Source organism: Bubalus kerabau, chromosome 1 (genome assembly GCF_029407905.1).
Source record: "Bubalus kerabau isolate K-KA32 ecotype Philippines breed swamp buffalo chromosome 1, PCC_UOA_SB_1v2, whole genome shotgun sequence".
NCBI lineage: Eukaryota > Metazoa > Chordata > Mammalia > Artiodactyla > Bovidae > Bubalus > Bubalus kerabau.
In genome coordinates, this window is record NC_073624.1 from 7,354,731 (window position 1) to 7,372,997 (window position 18,267).

The 18,267-nt window shown below is 45.9% G+C and overlaps 1 protein-coding gene across 1 annotated transcript in view; it reads left to right on the top strand.

Annotated features, from left to right (window-relative positions):
• Nucleotides 1-18,267, top strand: part of PMM1 (phosphomannomutase 1) — a 109,479-nt gene that overhangs the window by 79,629 nt on the left and 11,583 nt on the right. The gene's annotated exons all lie outside the window — the stretch shown is intronic.

Sequence of the window (18,267 nt, forward strand, 5' to 3'; positions counted from 1 at the left end):
GGATGGATGGCTCTCTGAATGACCCCTGATATGACCAGACACATCAGCTTGGTGGGTGTTTGCAGGTTCAGTCAGGTCACTTGGAGTGAGCACCTTCCCCTCACAATGGATGTGAGATGTGAGCACTGGTCCCACTTTACAGATGGGCAAATGGGTGCAGAGGTGGCAAGTGGCTGAGCTCTTGAATCCAGCCCATGTTCTCACCACCACCCAGCTGAGACATCATCATTGAGGCACTGCCTCTTTCCAATGTGCTGGCTTAAAAATTAAGCAAGAAGGGATAGGAGGTGGGAGGGAGGTTCAAGAGGGAGGGGACATATGTATACCTATGGCTGATTGATGTTGATGTATGGCAGAAGCCAACACAATATTGTAAAGCAATTATCCTTCAATTAAAAACGTTAAAAAAAGAGTTTTTGTCTTTCTAGAAGACACAGAGGGCAGGTGGCTTTAGCTGACATATTTGCTTCCCAAGAGCTGGCATTTTTAGGGTCAGAAGTCCTTAAGGGGAACCTGGCAAGGGAGTTACCTGATTGGTCTAGTTCTTAGGATTTGGCGCTTTCACTGCCCTGGGCCAGGTTCTATCCCTGGTCAGGGAACTAGATCCTACACACCACAAAGAAGATCCTATGTGTGGCAACTAAGACGCTTAATTAACTTCAAAATACAAACAGTAAACAAATCTGAGAACTAAATGACAAAATGCAGATCTGAGAGAAGAGCATTTCAGGCAGAGCGAGCAGCAGCAAGTGAGAAAATGTCGGAGGGACTGAATGGGACTGGAGCAGTTGGAACTTGAGCAGAGGGGGTGGTGGGAGATGTTGAAGCTGGAGAGTGGGTTGGCCCAGTAGGTCAAAGAATGATGTGACTGGTTTGCACTGTTGAGAACAGACTGGGGGCAGGGGAGTTGGGGTGGACAGATGGCAAGAGGAGCAGCAGAAAATCAGGGAGGAGGATAGTATAGCTGTCAGCCAAGAGGTGAAGGGAACTGTACCTCTCCCGTGTCCGGAGCTGTGAAGAAGTCCTGGAGATTGGTTTGGTCCCTGTCCCCTGGTCGCTTAGAATGTCAAGAAAAATGGAACAGCCTCTGTGAAACACGCAAAGGCAAGAGCTACCAGGACTGAGGGCTGCTGTCAGCTACATGGCCCGCTTCTGTAAGCTTTTAATGTACTATTCCAGCTTCATTTGGATGTGCTTAGATTTCTTTGTTTTTTCCAAAAGGAAAAAAGTTGGGGTTATATGAACTTCCCTGGTGGCTGAGACGGTAAAGAATCTGCCTGCAATGCAGGAGTTGCAGGAGACAGTTTCAATCCCTGGGTCAGGAAGATCCCCTGGAGAAGGGAATGGCAGCCCACTCCGGTATTCTTGCCTGGGAAATCCCATGGACAGAGGAACCTGGCGGGCTCCAGTCCATGGGGTCACAGAGAGTCGGACACGACTGAGCGACTAAGCACTTTCATATGAGTATAAAGATAACGTATATTTAGAAGATGTAAGCAACCCATGAAAGTATGAAGACGAAAAAAAAGTCATCTAAAATTCCATCATCCTAAGATACGTTAACGTTTTGTGAACATGCTTGCAAGATGTTTCTGTTGATTCAAAGGTACATGTTAGACATGCTGTGTCATCCCTGGCTTTGTTCTCTACCCAACATGTAGCGAAGATCTGAAGCCCCTAGCAAAGTGGAAGGAGAACCATGGAGGAGGGGGTGGGGGTGCTGGACTAAGGAAATTCCAAGAAGAAGTCATTCCAGCAATTTTCCCCAAAGCCTGAGGGAGCTAGTAGGAAAGAGTAAGATGCTCAGGACTTTCCTGGTGGTTCAGTGGCTAAGAGGCCTGCTCCCAGTGCAGGGGGCCCAGGTTCCATCACTGGTCAGAGAACTAAATCCCACATGCCACAGCTAAAGATCCTGGGTGCCTCAACTAAGACCCAGAACAGCCAATAAATAAATTAAAAAAAAAAAAAGAATAAGATGCTCATCACAGATGTGTGCCAGGAGGTGAGGAGGGGCATGATGGTGCAGGAGGATTCCTGCAGGCATGTTGAACCATGAGACCCATGTCTCCTTATGCACACATGGGGACCCTGGCCTGAAAGGACACATCACTGAATGTGAGCTCTTGCCCATGAAGACTGGCTGTTTTGGTAAGGGGCAGGGTTTCCCAGACTGGTCCTGGTCTACAAGTTTGCCTGGGAGCCCCGAGTCCTCTGCCTTTTGCCTGGTTAGATAAAACCCAGTAAGGTCAAGCTGCAGTAGGGAGATGAGCACCAGGTGGCGCTGTGGACTCACGTGGCCCAGTTCACCCTGGAATGTCTTGGGTACCACACTGGTGAAGTGAAGTGAAATGAAAGTCTCAGTAGTGTCCAACTCTTTGCGACCTCATGGACTGTCCACGGAATTCTCCAGGCCAGAATACTGGAGTGGGTAGCCTTTCCCTTCTCCAGGGGATCTTCCCCAGCCCAGGAATCGAACTAGGGTCTCCCGCATTGCGGGCAGATTCTTTATCAACTGAGCTACCACTGGTCCAGGAGATCAAACCAGTCAATCCTAAAGGAAATCAGTCCTGAATACTTATAGGAAGGATTGATGCTGAAGCTGAAGCTCCAATACTTTGGCCACCTGATTCGAAGAACTGACTCACTGGAAAAGACCCTGATGCTAGAAAAGATTGAAGGTAGGAAGAGAAGGGGGATGACAGAGGATGAGATGGTTGGATGGCATCACTGACTCAATGGACATGAGTTTGAGCAAGCTCCAGGAGTTGGTGAAGGACAGGGAAGCCTGGTGTGGTTCAGTCCATGGGGTCAAAAAGAGTTGGACACGACTGAGAGACAACTGAACTGAACTGATCACTGGTCACCTGAGCTTACCCTGCTCCCCACACATCTCAACTTCTCCATGACTCCCGTAGAGTCCAAGCAGCAACAGCCAAGCTTTGTTCTCATGGATCAGGGTTCTTCCCAGATTTGTCCCCAAACCTACATCCCACTCCCTCCCACCACCCCCACTGGCATGTGCAGGTCCCTATCACTGCAGATCCCCTAGAGGAGGGCATGGCAGTTCACTCCAGTACTCTTGCTTGGAGAATCCCATGGACAGATGAGCGTGGTGGGCTACAGTCCTTGGGGTCACAAAGAGTCAGACATGACTGAAGTGTTAGCATGCACATCACTGCAGAGGGTTTCCGGCCTCCACCTCCAGCCTTGATTTACCACCTATCCTCAGAGCAACCCTTGCTGCTGCTGCTGCTACTGCTGCTAAGTCGCTTCAGTCATGTCCGACTCTGTGCGACCCCATAGACGGCAGCCCACCAGGCTCCCCCATCCCTGGGATTCTCCAGGCAAGAACACTGGAGTGGGTTGCCATTTCCTTCTTACTCAGTGCTAAAGGCCCAGCTCCCGCATTTCCTCTGCAGACCCTTCCTACGTGCATGCTATGTCGCTTCAGTCTGTCCGACTCTTTGCAACCCTATGGACTGTAGCCCACCAGGCTCCTGTGTTTATGAGATTCTCCAGGCAAGAATACAGAAGTGGGTTGCCATGCCCGCCTCCAGGGTATCTTCCCAACCCAGGGATCGAACTTGCGTCTCCTGCAACTCCTGCATTGCAAGCTGATTCTTTACTGCTGAGTCTCTGGGAAGCCCAGAGCCTTCCTGAGCCCTTCCTAAGCACTTCCTAATTTGGAGCAGACCTCTTCCTCCCTAAGAGCCTCCCCGCACACTCCCACCAGCTGGGGCTCTCAAAGGGCAAGGTCTGGCTCTGATTACCTGATGCCCAGCACAGGGCCTGGCACAAAGCCAGCTCTGAATGAATCTGTTAGGTAGTTAGAATAGGAAAAAGGAGTCCAGAATGGCAGTGGATAAAAGACAAGGGAAAAGCCCGCAAAAACAGAATAAAGGAAGGTCCGAGGACGCTAGTGAGGACCTCAGGTGGAACAAACAGCACTCCTGGCTGGCCCAGCTTACATAGGGCAGGCCCAGGGGGAGGAGAAAAAATGTATAAAAAGAGGAGCCGAAGGCCCGGGGGTCTTTCTCTCCTGTGTGTGTGCTTTCTGTCTCTCTTTCTCTTTCTCTCTCTCTCTCTCTCTTCTCTTCACGTCTTTGTGTCGGCATGCCCTCAAGCCTCGAGGATGTATTTTCCTTTATTTTCTAAATAAAACTGATCCGTCCAAGAACTGTAACACAGACTGTCTGAGACCTGTGGGGCGCCGAGGGCTTTTATGTCCGTCGCTTCAAATCTTTGTTGTGACAAAACAGAACCGAGGAGATTACACTCCCCTAACAAATCAACCCACCAGTTCAGTCTTGGTAGGGCTGACATTTCAGGGGAGGGCAGGTCATAAAAACCTGAATTTGGACGTAGACCAACCTGGATTGAACCTCAGAGACCTACCTCAGAGGCCTTGATCAAGGCCTTCCCTTCTCTGGGGCTCTTTCTGCATCTGATAGTTCTGGATCAGATAACCTCTAACGCCCCTCTCAGGGGGACTCCTCACCACCACCTATTCCCCACCACAACCCCCAGCTTCATCCTGCAAGTGAAGTTTGAAAGTTGAGGAGTGACTTGCCCAGGATCTCCCAGTTCTAGGGCTGCATTCTGATCTGCAAAGACCACTAACTCCACGTCTGGGGGGCTGCTGCCCCATCCCCCAGCCCCAGGTAGGGCAGAGTCATCCCTGTCCCCACTGGCTTTGGCTAAGGGAGCCCCAAAGGGGCCTCTGACAACCTAGCAACAGCCTCCACCCCCTCCATAAACACCACCTTTGAGCATGTGCTGTTCAGCTTAAGCTCAAGGGACTTATTTACTGTGAAAACAATGTAAGCGCTGCTGGCATTTTGAAAAATGGAGAAGAAGAGCAACCAACATCCACAGTCTCTCCAAATTCCCACTGGCCCTGAACTGAGATGGAATTAAAAACAGCAACCAGCCCTGACCTCTTCTGACCTGAGCCTCTTTAAGCCCTTGTCCTTCCCTGCAACCCTCATCTTCCTAACAGCCCAGGGGGGCTGGCAGTGGCAGCCTCATTAATAAACGTGGACCAGGCTCGGAGTGGGAGGGGGCTGTCCAAGGTCACCTGGCTGAGGTGGGGCAGCCCTGTGAACTCTCAATCTGACTGTACACCTACTACACCCAGGTTGCATGTCTACGGGGCCAGGACTGCCTAACCTCGGAAGGCCGCATTCCAGGGAGGGAAAAAGAGGGTCAACACCTCCTATATTCATTAACTCAGCGACTAGTGACCTTCTACCAACAGTCAGGGTCAGGGGGAAATGTGAGCTTTTAGGGGAACAGAACTGGATGAGAATCCTGCTCTGCTGTGATGCTGGGAGATCCTCTTCTCTGGTGTCAGCACCCACCTCTGGAGATTGAGTATTATAAAGGTACCGACCTTAGAGGGTTCTTACAAAAGTAACTGAAACACACAAGGTAGGAGCTACACCGCCCGGAGCAAACACAGAAGTCACTGACCTCCAAACCTCAGCCACTGTCTGGCCCAGAGGAGCTAAGATCCTTCCTTCTGAGCAGGATCCAGCCAGGCTGGGGTCTCAGGCGCCCGCTTTCAGACCTGGCTTCCTCTGTTGCTCTGAAAACATCCTTCTGGCCAGACCTCTTGGTCCCAGTTGCCCAACCCTGCTCCTGGCTCTCGCTGGGGCCTCCCCTGGGCCCCGCTTGAGCACCAGTTGCCAGCGATGAGCCTCCCTCTTAAAGGAACACACTGATGGCCATAAGGCCTACCCCACCTGCTATTCCTGCATCTGTGCCTCAGGGCAACTCACTAGCCCTTTCTTGAGTCTCAAATCCTGAAAGATGATGCTCTGAAAGTGCTGCACTCAATATGTCAGCAAATTTGGAAAACACACCAGTGGCCACAGGACTGGAAAAAGTCAGTAATCCCAAAGAAGGCCAATGTCAAAGAATGCTCAAACTACCGCACAATTGCACTCATCTCACACGCTAGTAAAGTAATGCTCAAAATTCTCCAAGTCAGGCTTCAGCAATACATCTGATGTTCAAGATGTTCAACATCTGATACTTCCAGATGTTCAAGCTGGTTTTAGAAAAGGCAGAGGAACCAGAGATCAAATTGCCAACATCCGCTGGATCATCAAAAAAGCAAGAGAGTTCCAGAAAACCATCTATTTCTGCTTTATTGACTATGCCAAAGCCTTTGACTGTGTGGATCACAATAAACTGTGCAAAATTCTGAAAGAGATGGGAATACCAGACCACCTGATCTACCTCTTGAGAAACCTGTATGCAGGTCAGGAAGCAACAGATAGAACTGGACATGGAACAACAGACTGGTTCCAAATAGGTAAAGGAGCATGTCAAGGCTGTATATTGTACCTTGCTTATTTAAATTATATGCAGAGTACATCATGAGAAACGCTGGGCTGGAAGAAGCACAAGCTGGAATCAAGATTGCTGGGAGAAGTATCAATAACCTCAGATATGCAGATGACACCACCCTTATGGCAGAGAGTGAAGAGGAACTATAAAGCCTCTTGATGAAAGTGAAAGAGGAGAGTGAAAAAGTTGGCTTAAAGCTCAACATTCAGAAAACGAAGATCACGGCATCCAGTCCCATCATTTCATGGCAAATAGTTGCAGAAACAGTGGAAATAATGGCTGACTTTATTTGTTTTGGCTCCAAAATCACTGTAGATGGTGATTGTAGCCATGAAATAAAAAGATGCATACTCCTTGGGAGGAAAGTTATGACCAACCTCGTTCAGTTCAATTCAGTTGCTCAGTCGTGTCCGACTCTTTGTGACCCCATGAATTGCAGCACACCAAGCTTCCTTGTCCATCACCAACTCCCGGAGTTCACTCAAACTCACATCCATCGAGTCAGTGATGCCATCCAGCCATCTCATCCTCTGTCATCCCCTTTTCCTCCTGCCCCCAATCCCTCCCAGCATCAGAGTCTTTTCCAACGAGTCAACTCTTCACATGAGGTGGCCAAAGTACTGGAGTTTCAGCTTCAGCATCATTCCTTCCAAAGAACACCCAGGGCTGATCTCCTTTAGGATGGACTGGTTGGATCTCCTTGCAGTCCAAGGGACTCTCAAGAGTCTTCTCCAACACCACAGTTCAAAAGCATCAATTCTTCGACGCTCAGCTTCCTTCACAGTCCAACTCTCACATCCATACATGACCACTGGAAAAACCATAGCCTTGACTAGATGGACCTTTGTTGGCAAAGTAATGTCTCTGCTTTTGAATATGTTATCTAGGTTGGTCATAACTTTCCTTCCAAGGAGTAAGCGTCTTTTAATTTCATGGCTACAATCACCATCTACAGTGATTTTGGAGCCCCCCAAAATAAAGTCTGACACTGTTTCCCCATCTATTTCCCCATGAAGTGATGGGACCGGATGCCATGATCTTCGTTTTCTGAATGTTGAGCTTTAAGCCAACTTTTTCACTCTCCTCTTTCACTCTCATCAAGAGGCTTTTTAGTTCCTCTTCACTTTCTGCCATAAGGGTGGTGTCACCTGCCTATCTGAGGTTATTGATACTTCTCCCAGCAATCTTGATTCCAGCTTGTGCTTCTTCCAGCCCAGCGTTTCTCATGATGTACTCTGCATATAATTTAAATAAGCAGGGTGACAATATACAGCCTTGACATACTCCTTTTCCTATTTGGAACCAGTCTGTTGTTCCATGTCCAGTTCTAACTGTTGCTTCCTGACCTGCATACAGGTTTCTCAAGAGGTAGATCAGGTGGTCTGGTATTCCCATCTCTTTCAGAATTTTGCACAGTTTATTGTGATCCACACAGTCAAAGGCTTTGGCATAGTCAATAAAGCAGAAATAGATGGTTTTCTGGAACTCTCTTGCTTTTTTGATGATCCAGCAGATGTTGGCAATTTGATCTCTGGTTCCTCTGCCTTTTCTAAAACCAGCTTGAACATCAGGAAGTTCATGTATTGCTGAAGCCTGGCTTGGAGAATTTTGAGCATTACTTTACTAGTGTGTGAGATGAGTGCAATTGTGCAGTAGTTTGAGCATTCTTTGGCATTGCCTTTCTTTGGGACTGGAATGAAAACTGACTTTTTCCAGTCCTGTGGCCACTGCTGAGTTTTCCAAATTTGCTGGCATATTGAGTGCTGAACTTTCACAGCATCATCTTCCAGGATTTGAAATAGCTCAACTGGAATTCCATCACCTTTGTTCGTAGTGATGCTTTCTAAGGTCCACTTGACTTCACATTTCAGGATGTCTGGCTCTAGGTCAGTGATCACACCATGGTGATTATCTGGGTCATGAAGATCTTTTTTGTACAGTTCTTCTGTGTATTCTTACCACCTCTTCTTAATATCTTCTGCTTCTGTTAGGTCCATACCATTTTTGTCCTTTATCGAGCCCATCTTTGCATGAAATGTTCCCTTGATATCTCTAATTTTCTTGAAGAGATCTTTAGTCTTTCCCATTTTGTTGTTTTCCTCTATTTCTTTGCACTGATCGCTGAGCAAGGCTTTCCTATCTCTCATTGCTATTCTTTGGAACTCTGCATTCAAATGGGTATATCTTTCCTTTTCTCCTTTGCTTTTCGCTTCTCTTCTTTTCACAACTATTTGTAAGGCCTCCCCAGACAGCCATTTTGCTTTTTTGCATCTCTTTTCCACCGGGATGGTCTTGATCCCTGTCTCCCGTACAATGTCACGAACCTCATTTCATAGTTCATCAGGCACTTTATCTATCAGATCTAGACCCTTAAATCTATTTCTCACTTCCACTGTATAATCATAAGGGATTTGATTTAGGTCATACCTGAATGGTCTAGTGGTTTTCCCTACTTTCTTCAATTTAAGTCTGAATTTGGCAATAAGGAGTTCATGGTCTAAGCCACAGTCAGCTCCTGGTCTTGTTTTTGCTGATTCTATAGAGCTTCTCCATCTTTGGCTGCAAAGAATATAATCAATCTGATTTCGGTGTTGACCATCTGGTGATGTCCATGTGTAGAGTCTTCTCTTGTGTTGTTGGAAGAGGGTGTTTGTTATGACCAGTGCATTTTCTTGGCAAAACTCTATTAGCCTTTGCCCTGCTTCATTCCTTATTCCAAGGCCAAATTTGCCTGTTACTCCAGGTGTTTCTTGACTTCCTACTTTTGCATTCCAGTCCCCTATAATGAAAAGGACATCTTTTTGGGGTGTTAGTTCTAAAAGGTCTTGTAGGTCTTCATAGAACCGTTCAACTTCAGCTTCTTCAGTGTTACTGGTTGGGACATAGACTTGGATTACTGTGATATTGAATGGTTTGCCTTGGAAATGAACAGAGATCACTCTTTCGTTTTTGAGATTGCATCCAAGTACTGCATTTCGGACTCTTTTGTTGACCATGATGGCCACTCCATTTCTTCTGAGGGATTCCTGCCCACAGTAGTAGATATAATGGTCATCTGAGTTAAATTCACCCATTCCAGTCCATTTCAGTTCGCTGATTCCTAGAATGTCGACATTCACTCTTGCCATCTCCTGTTTGACCACTTCCAATTTGCCTTGATTCATGGACCTGACATTCCAGGTTCCTATGCAATATTGCTCTTTACAGCATCAGACCTTGCTTCTATCACCAGTCCCATCCACAACTGGGTATTGTTTTTGCTTTGGCTCCATCACTTCATTCTTTCTGGAGTTATTTCTCCACTGATCTCCAGTAGCATATGGGCACCTACAGACCTGGGGAGTTCCTCTTTCAGTATCCTATCATTTTGCCTTTTCATACTGTTCATGGGGTTCTCAAGGCAAGAATACTGAAGTGGTTTGCCATTCCCTTCTCCAGTGGACCACATTCTGTCAGATGTCTCCACCATGACCCGCCCGTCTTGGGTGGCCCCACATGGCATAGCTTAGTTTCATTGAGTTAGACAAGGCTGTGGTCCGTGTGATTAGTATGACTAGTTTTCTGTGATTATGGTTTCAATGTGTCTGCCCTCTGATGCCCTCTCGCAACACCTACGTCTTACTTGAGTTTCTCTTACCTTGGACGTTGGGTATCTCTTCATGGCTGCTCCAGCAAAGCGCAGTCGCTGCTCCTTACCTTGGATGAGGGGTATCTCCTCACAGCCGCCCCTCCTGACCTTGAACGTAGAGTAGTTCCTCTTGGCCCTCCTGCACCAACCTAGATAGCATATTAAAAAGCAGAGACATTACTTTGCCAACAAAAGTTTGTCTAGTCAAGGCTATGGTTTTTCCAGTAGTCATGTATGGATGTGAGAGTTGGACTGTGAAGAAAGCTGAGCACCGAAGAATTGATCCTTTTGAACTGTGATGTTGGAGAAGACTCTTGAGAGTCCCTTGGACTGCAAGGAGATCCAACAAGTCCATCCTAAAGGAGATCAGTCCTGGGTGTTCATTGGAAGGACTGATGCTGAAGCTGAAACTCCAATACTTTGGCCACCTCATGCGAAGTGTTGACTCATTGGAAAAGACCCTGATGCTGGGAGGGATTGGGGGCAGGAGGAAAAGGAGATGACAGAGGATGAGATGGCTGGATGGTATCACCGACTCGATGCACATGAGTTTGGGTAAACTCTGGGAGTTGGTGATGGACAGGGAGGCCTGGAGTGCTGCAATTCATGGGGTCGCAAAGAGTCGGACATGACTGAGCTAGTGAACTGAACTGAACTGAACTGAATCTGTGAAATGGATTGCGGTGAGACTGTGAAAGGTACTTGTAAGGAAACTCAGGTTCACTACAGATCTAAACTACTGGCTGATTTTTGTTTGTCTTTGGAAAGGTGTATCCAACCCCTGAAGGGAAAAACCTGTCCTGTATTGTGGGCCCCACCCTACGGCTTCCAGATCCCAGAACTGGGGGTGGGGGTGGGGGTGGGGGTGGTGGAGGTATCTGTATTTCACCAGCTCCCTGGGGCTTCCCTGAGGGCTCAAACAATAAAGTATCTGCTTGCAATGCAGGCAGGCAGCAAAAACAAGACGGGGAGCTGACTGTGGCTCAGATCATGAACTCCTTATTGCCATATTCAGACTTAAATTGAAGATAGTAGGGAAAACCACTAGACCACTCAGGTATGACCTAAATCAAATCCCTTATGATTATACAGTGGAAGTGAGAAATAGATTTAAGGGTCTACATCTGATAGATAAAGTGCTTGATGAGCTATGGAATGAGGTTCATGACATTGTACAGGAGACAGGAATCAAGACCATCCCGGTGGAAAAGAGATGCAAAAAAGCAAAATGGCTGTCTGGGGAGGCCTTGCAAATAGTTGTGAAAAGAAGAGAAGCGAAAAGCAAAGGAGAAAAGGAAAGATATACCCATTTGAATGCAGAGTTCCAAAGAATAGCAAGGAGAGATAAGAAAGCCTTCTTCAGTGATCAATGCAAAGAAATAGAGGAAAACAATAGAATGGGAAAGACAAGAGATCTCTTCAAGAAAATTAGAGATACCAAGGGAACATTTCATGCAAAGATGGGCTCGATAAAGGACAAAAATGGTATGGACCTAACAGAAGCAGAAGATATTAAGAAGAGGTGGTAAGAATACACAGAACTGTACAAAAAAGATCTTCATGACCCAGATAATCACCATGGTGTGATCACTGACCTAGAGCCAGACATCCTGGAATGTGAAGTCAAGTGGGCCTTAGAAAGCATCACTACGAACAAAGCTAGTGGAGGTGATGGGATTCCAGTTGAGCTATTTCAAATCCTAAAAGATGATGCTGTGTTAGTGCTGCATTCAATGTGCCAGCAAATTTGGAAAACTCAGCAGTGGCCACAGGACTGGAAAAAGTCAGTTTTCATTCCAGTCCCAAAGAAAGGCAATGCCAAAGAATGCTCAAACTACTGCACAATTGCACTCATCTCACACACTAGTAAAGTAATGCTCAAAATTCTCCAAGCCAGGCTTCAGCAATACATGAACTTCCAGATGTTCAAGCTGGTTTTAGAAAAGGCAGAGGAACCAGAGATCAAATTGCCAACATCTGCTGGATCATCAAAAAAGCAAGAGAGTTCCAGAAAACCATCTATTTCTGCTTTATTGACTATGCCAAAGCCTTTGACTGTGTGGATCACAATAAACTGTGCAAAATTCTGAAAGAGATGGGAATACCAGACCACCTGATCTACCTCTTGAGAAACCTGTATGCAGGTCAGGAAGCAACAGTTAGAACTGGACATGGAACAACAGACTGGTTCCAAATAGGAAAAGGAGTATGTCAAGGCTGTATATTGTCACCCTGCTTATTTAAATTATATGCAGAGTACATCATGAGAAACGCTGGGCTGGAAGAAGCACAAGCTGGAATCAAGATTGCTGGGAGAAGTATCAATAACCTCAGATAGGCAGGTGACACCACCCTTATGGCAGAAAGTGAAGAGGAACTAAAAAGCCTCTTGATGAGAGTGAAAGAGGAGAGTGAAAAAGTTGGCTTAAAGCTCAACATTCAGAAAACGAAGATCATGGCATCCAGTCCCGTCACTTCATGGCAAATAGTTGGGGAAACAGTGGAAATAATGGCTGACTTTATATGTTTTGGCTCCAAAATCACTGTAGATGGTGATTGTAGCCATGAAATTAAAAGACGCTTACTCCTTGGGAGGAAAGTTATGATCAACCTACACAACATATTAAAAAGCAGAGATATTACTTTGTCAACAAAGGTCTGTCTAGTCAAGGCTATGGTTTTTCCAGTAGTCATGTATGGATATGAGAGTTGGACTATAAAGAAAGCTGAGCACTGAAGAATTGATGCTTTTGAACTGTGGCGTTGGAGAAGACTCTTAAGAGTCCCTTGGACTGCAAGGAGATCCAACAAGTCCATCCTAAAGGAGATCAGTCCTGGGTGTTCATTGGAAGGACTGATGCTGAAGCTGAAACTCCAATACTTTGGCCACCTGATGTGAAGAGCTGGCTCATTGGAAAAGACCCTGATGCTGGGAAAGATTGAGGGTAGGAGGAGAAGGGGATGACAGAGGATGAGATGGTTGGATGGCATCACCGATTTGATGTACATGAGTTTGGGTAAACTCTGGGAGTTGGTGATGGACAGGGAGGCCTGGCATGCTGCGGTTCATGTGGTCGCAAAGAGTTGGACTTAATTGTCCGACTCTTAATTGAACTTAATTGGACTGAACTGAACTGAACTGAGCAACTTAATTGAACTGAACTGCCATGCAGGAGTCTAGGCTTCAATCTCTGGGTGAGAGATATCCCCTGGAGGAGGAAATGGTAATGCACTTCAGTTTTCTTGCCTGGAAAATCCCATGGACAGAGGAGCCTGGCCATGAGGGTCGTAAAGAGTCAGACACGACTGAGCATGTGATGGATATTATAGGAATTCTTTTTTTTTTTTTTGCTCAGCTTTATAGTTTTGAGCTCTATGTAGCTGATACATGAGGGCTAATTCATTTCTTTTAATTGTTATTTTGTATAGCATTGTAGGAATATATCACAATTTATGCTTTTCTCACGCCCATATATCTTCATTTTTTTAACTGAAATCATATAGTACATTTTACTTTATACCACATGTTTTTAATTTATTTTATTTGGCTGCACTGGGTCTTGGTTGCAACATGTGGGATCTAGTCCCTGACCAGGAATCGAATCCAGGCCCCCTCCATGGGAGCATCGAGTCTTAGCCACTGGATCACCAGGGAAGTCCCTATAGGAATTCTTAAGCAAAGGAACAGGTATTGACTGTGAGATATTAGAGATAGATCTAGGTAGTTTCAGCCCCACCAACTGCCTGTAAACTAGGTTGATCCTGGGAGGGGTCTTGGGCCCTGAGAACACCCAGAGTCCCAGAGGCCAGATCTAGAAGGAACAGGAAGTGCAGGAAAAAAGAGTTCAGTCTTCACTTCCTCCGAGAGGGCTCCATTTGCTATCTGCATCCAACAGAAAACAAAAGCTTCCTGGGACTTCCCCAGCAGTGCCGAGGTTAAGCCTCCTTGCTTCCAGGGGTCTCTGGTCAGGGAACTAAGATCCCACATGTTCCACGCATGCTTAGTCACCTCAGTCAGAGTTCTGGTTTTGTTCCCTGCAGTGTTGCTGGGACCCATAATGGTGTCTGGCCCAATGTGTTGTTAATGACTAAAACAAACTCTGCTGCAGGGCCTGGGAAGAAAGATTTTTCCTTTTGCCTCTCTAGTTATGGCCCCTTTATTGTAGTTGATTAGTCCCTAAGTCATGTCTGGCTCTTGAGCAACCCCATGGACTGTGCCCGCCAGGCTCCTCTGTCCATAGTATTTCCCAGGCAAGAATACTGGACTAGGTAGCCATTTCCTTCTCCAGGGGATCTTCCCAACTCAGGGATCGAACCTGCATCTTCTGCATTGGCGGCCAGGTTCTTGACCACTGAGCCAGCTGGGAAGCCTTTGGAAGGGATATGTTAATTTCTTTTCACAGGTGAGCACAGTCAGATAATCTCCCTCCTTATGAGCTAAACAAAGGCACTTTAGTTTAACGGGACTTCCTTTGTGGCTCAGCTGGTAAAGAATCCGCTTGCAATGAGGGAGACCTGGGTTCCATCCCTGGGCTGGGAAGATCCCCTTGAGAAGGAAAAGGCTACCCATCCAGTATTCTTGACTGGAAAATCCCATGGATGGAGGAGCCTGGCAAACTGAGCCATTTCACTTTGCTTTATTTTAGTTTAAACAGTCAGGTAGAGGGGCAGGGTCCCCTGTGACAGGCCATTATGTATGATTATAGTAACAGCGATGAAAAGCAAGTCAAAAGAAACAGTTCCAACACAGAGTCAGATATGGGATTCTCTGCAACATGATGGCAGGCAACACTCCCTGGCCACAGTGGTCTCACAGTCCTAACAGGCCAGATTACATCCTCATTTATGTAGATGAAGAAACGGAGGCCCAGAAAAGGAAGGTGACCTGTCCAAGACCCTAAATTATCAGACACCTCACTGCAGTTCTCCGGACTCTGCCTCCAGGGATCTCCCCAGGGTACCACAGCTACCAAGACAGGAGAACAAACAGGCCTATCAAAAGCATTTACTCATAGGTGTGTGGATGTGTTTCAGTAAGAAAGAAAAAAGAATGAGTTTCTCTCTTTCCCTTTCCTGAGAACGAAGATGATAAAGAGAACAGTGAGCAGGCCCGAGCATTCCTAGTGTTTTTTTTCACTTTGTGTGCTCAGTCACTTCAGTCATGTCCCACTCTTTGCAACCCCATGGACTACAGCCATGGACTCTATCCATGGGATTCTCCAGGCAAGAATACTGGAGTGGATTGCCATTTCTCCCTCCAGGGGAGTCTTCCCCACCCAGGGATCAGACCCAAGTCTCCAGCGTCTCCTGCATTGCAAGCAGATTCTTTACTGTTTGAGCCATCAGGGAAGTCCTTTTTTTTTTTTCAGTCAGTTCAGTCACTCAGTAGTGTCTGACTCTTTTTTTTTTAACTGCTCCTAACTCTGCATGTCTATAACGAAGCTTGCTTTTCTGCTTCCTAACTCGTCCAAGGTAAGGAGCATTGGCTGCGCTTTGCTGGAGCAGCCGTGAAGAGATACCCCACGCCCAAGGTAAGAGAAACCCAAGTAAGACGGTAGGTGTTGCAAGAGGGCATCAGAGGGCAGACACACTGAAACCATACTCACAGAAAACTAGTCAATCTAATCACACTAGGACCACAGCCTTGTCTAACTCAATGAAACTATATGCCCGTGAGGCAACCTAAGATGGGCGGGTCATAGTGGAGAGATCTGACAGAATGTGGTCCACTGGAGAAGGGAATGGCAAACCACTTCAGTATTCTTGCCTTGAGAACCCCATGAACAGTATGAAAAGGCAAAATGATAGGATACTGAAACAGAAACTCCCCAGGTCAGTAGGTGCCCAATATGCTACTGGAGATCAGTGGAGAAATAATTCCAGAAAGAATGAAGGGATGGAGCCAAAGCAAACACAATACCCAGTTGTGGATGGGACTGGTGATAGAAGCAAGGTCTGATGCTGTAAAGAGCAATACTGCATAGGAACCTGGAATGTCAGGTCCATGAATCAAGGCAAATTGGAAGTGGTCAAACAAGAGATGGCAAGAGTGAATGTCGACATTCTAGGAATCAGCGAACTGAAATGGACTGGAATGGGTGAATTTAACTCAGATGACCATTATATCTACTACTGTGGGCAGGAATCCCTCAGAAGAAATGGAGTGGCCATCATGGTCAACAAAAGAGTCCGAAATGCAGTACTTGGATGCAATCTCAAAAACGAAAGAGTGATCTCTGTTCATTTCCAAGGCAAACCATTCAATATCACAGTAATCCAAGTCTATGCCCCAACCAGTAACACTGAAGAAGCTGAAGTTGAACGGTTCTATGAAGACCTACAAGACCTTTTAGAACTAACACCCCAAAAAGATGTCCTTTTCATTATAGGGGACTGGAATGCAAAAGTAGGAAGTCAAGAAACACCTGGAGTAACAGGCAAATTTGGCCTTGGAATAAGGAATGAAGCAGGGCAAAGGCTAATAGAGTTTTGCCAAGAAAATGCACTGGTCATAACAAACACCCTCTTCCAACAACACAAGAGAAGACTCTACACATGGACATCACCAGATGGTCAACACCGAAATCAGATTGATTATATTCTTTGCAGCCAAAGATGGAGAAGCTCTATAGAATCAGCAAAAACAAGACCAGGAGCTGACTGTGGCTTAGACCATGAACTCCTTATTGCCAAATTCAGACTTAAATTGAAGAAAGTAGGGAAAACCACTAGACCATTCAGGTATGACCTAAATCAAATCCCTTATGATTATACAGTGGAAGTGAGAAATAGATTTAAGGGTCTAGATCTGATAGATAAAGTGCCTGATGAACTATGAAATGAGGTTCGTGACATTGTACAGGAGACAGGGATCAAGACCATCCCGGTGGAAAAGAGATGCAAAAAAGCAAAATGGCTGTCTGGGGAGGCCTTACAAATAGTTGTGAAAAGAAGAGAAGCGAAAAGCAAAGGAGAAAAGGAAAGATATACCCATTTGAATGCAGAATTCCAAAGAATAGCAATGAGAGATAGGAAAGCCTTGCTCAGCGATCAGTGCAAAGAAATAGAGGAAAACAACAAAATGGGAAAGACTAAAGATCTCTTCAAGAAAATTAGAGATATCAAGGGAACATTTCATGCAAAGATGGGCTCGATAAAGGACAAAAATGGTATGGACCTAACAGAAGCAGAAGATATTAAGAAGAGGTGGTAAGAATACACAGAAGAACTGTACAAAAAAGATCTTCATGACCCAGATAATCACCATGGTGTGATCACTGACCTAGAGCCAGACATCCTGAAATGTGAAGTCAAGTGGACCTTAGAAAGCATCACTACGAACAAAGGTGATGGAATTCCAGTTGAGCTATTTCAAATCCTGGAAGATGATGCTGTGAAAGTTCAGCACTCAATATGCCAGCAAATTTGGAAAACTCAGCAGTGGCCACAGGACTGGAAAAGGTCAGTTTTCATTCCAATCCCAAAGAAAGGCAATGCCAAAGAATGCTCAAACTACCACACAATTGCACTCATCTCACACACTAGTAAAGTAATGCTCAAAATTCTCCAAGTCAGGCTTCAGCAATATGTGAACCGTGAACTTCCTGATGTTCAAGCTGGTTTTAGAAAAGGCAGAGGAACCAGAGATCAAATTGCCAACATCCGCTGGATCATCAAAAAAGCAAGAGAGTTCCAGAAAACCATCTATTTCTGCTTTATTGACTATGCCAAAGCCTTTGACTGTGTGGATCACAATAAACTGTGCAAAATTCTGAAAGAGATGGGAATACCAGACCACCTGATCTGCCTCTTGAGAAATTTGTATGCAGGTCAGGAAGCAACAGTTAGAACTGGACATGAAACAACAGACTGGTTCCAAATAGGAAAAGGAGTATGTCAAGGCTGTATATTGTCACCCTGCTTATTTAACTTACATGCAGAGTACATCATGAGAAACACTGGACTGCAAGAAACATAAGCTGGAATCAAGATTGCTGGGAGAAATATCAATAACCTCAGATAAGCAGATGACACCACCCTTATGGCAGAAAGTGAAGAGGAACTAAAACGCCTCTTGATGAAAGTGAGGGTGGAGAGTGAAAAAGTTGGCTTAAAGCTCAACATGCAAACGATCATGGCATCCAGTCCCATCACTTCATGGGAAATAGATGGGGAAACAGTGGAAATAGTGTCAGACTTTATTTTTGGGGGCTCCAAAATCACTACAGATGGTGACTGCAGCCATGAAATTAAAAGACGCTTACTCCTTGGAAGGAAAGTTATGA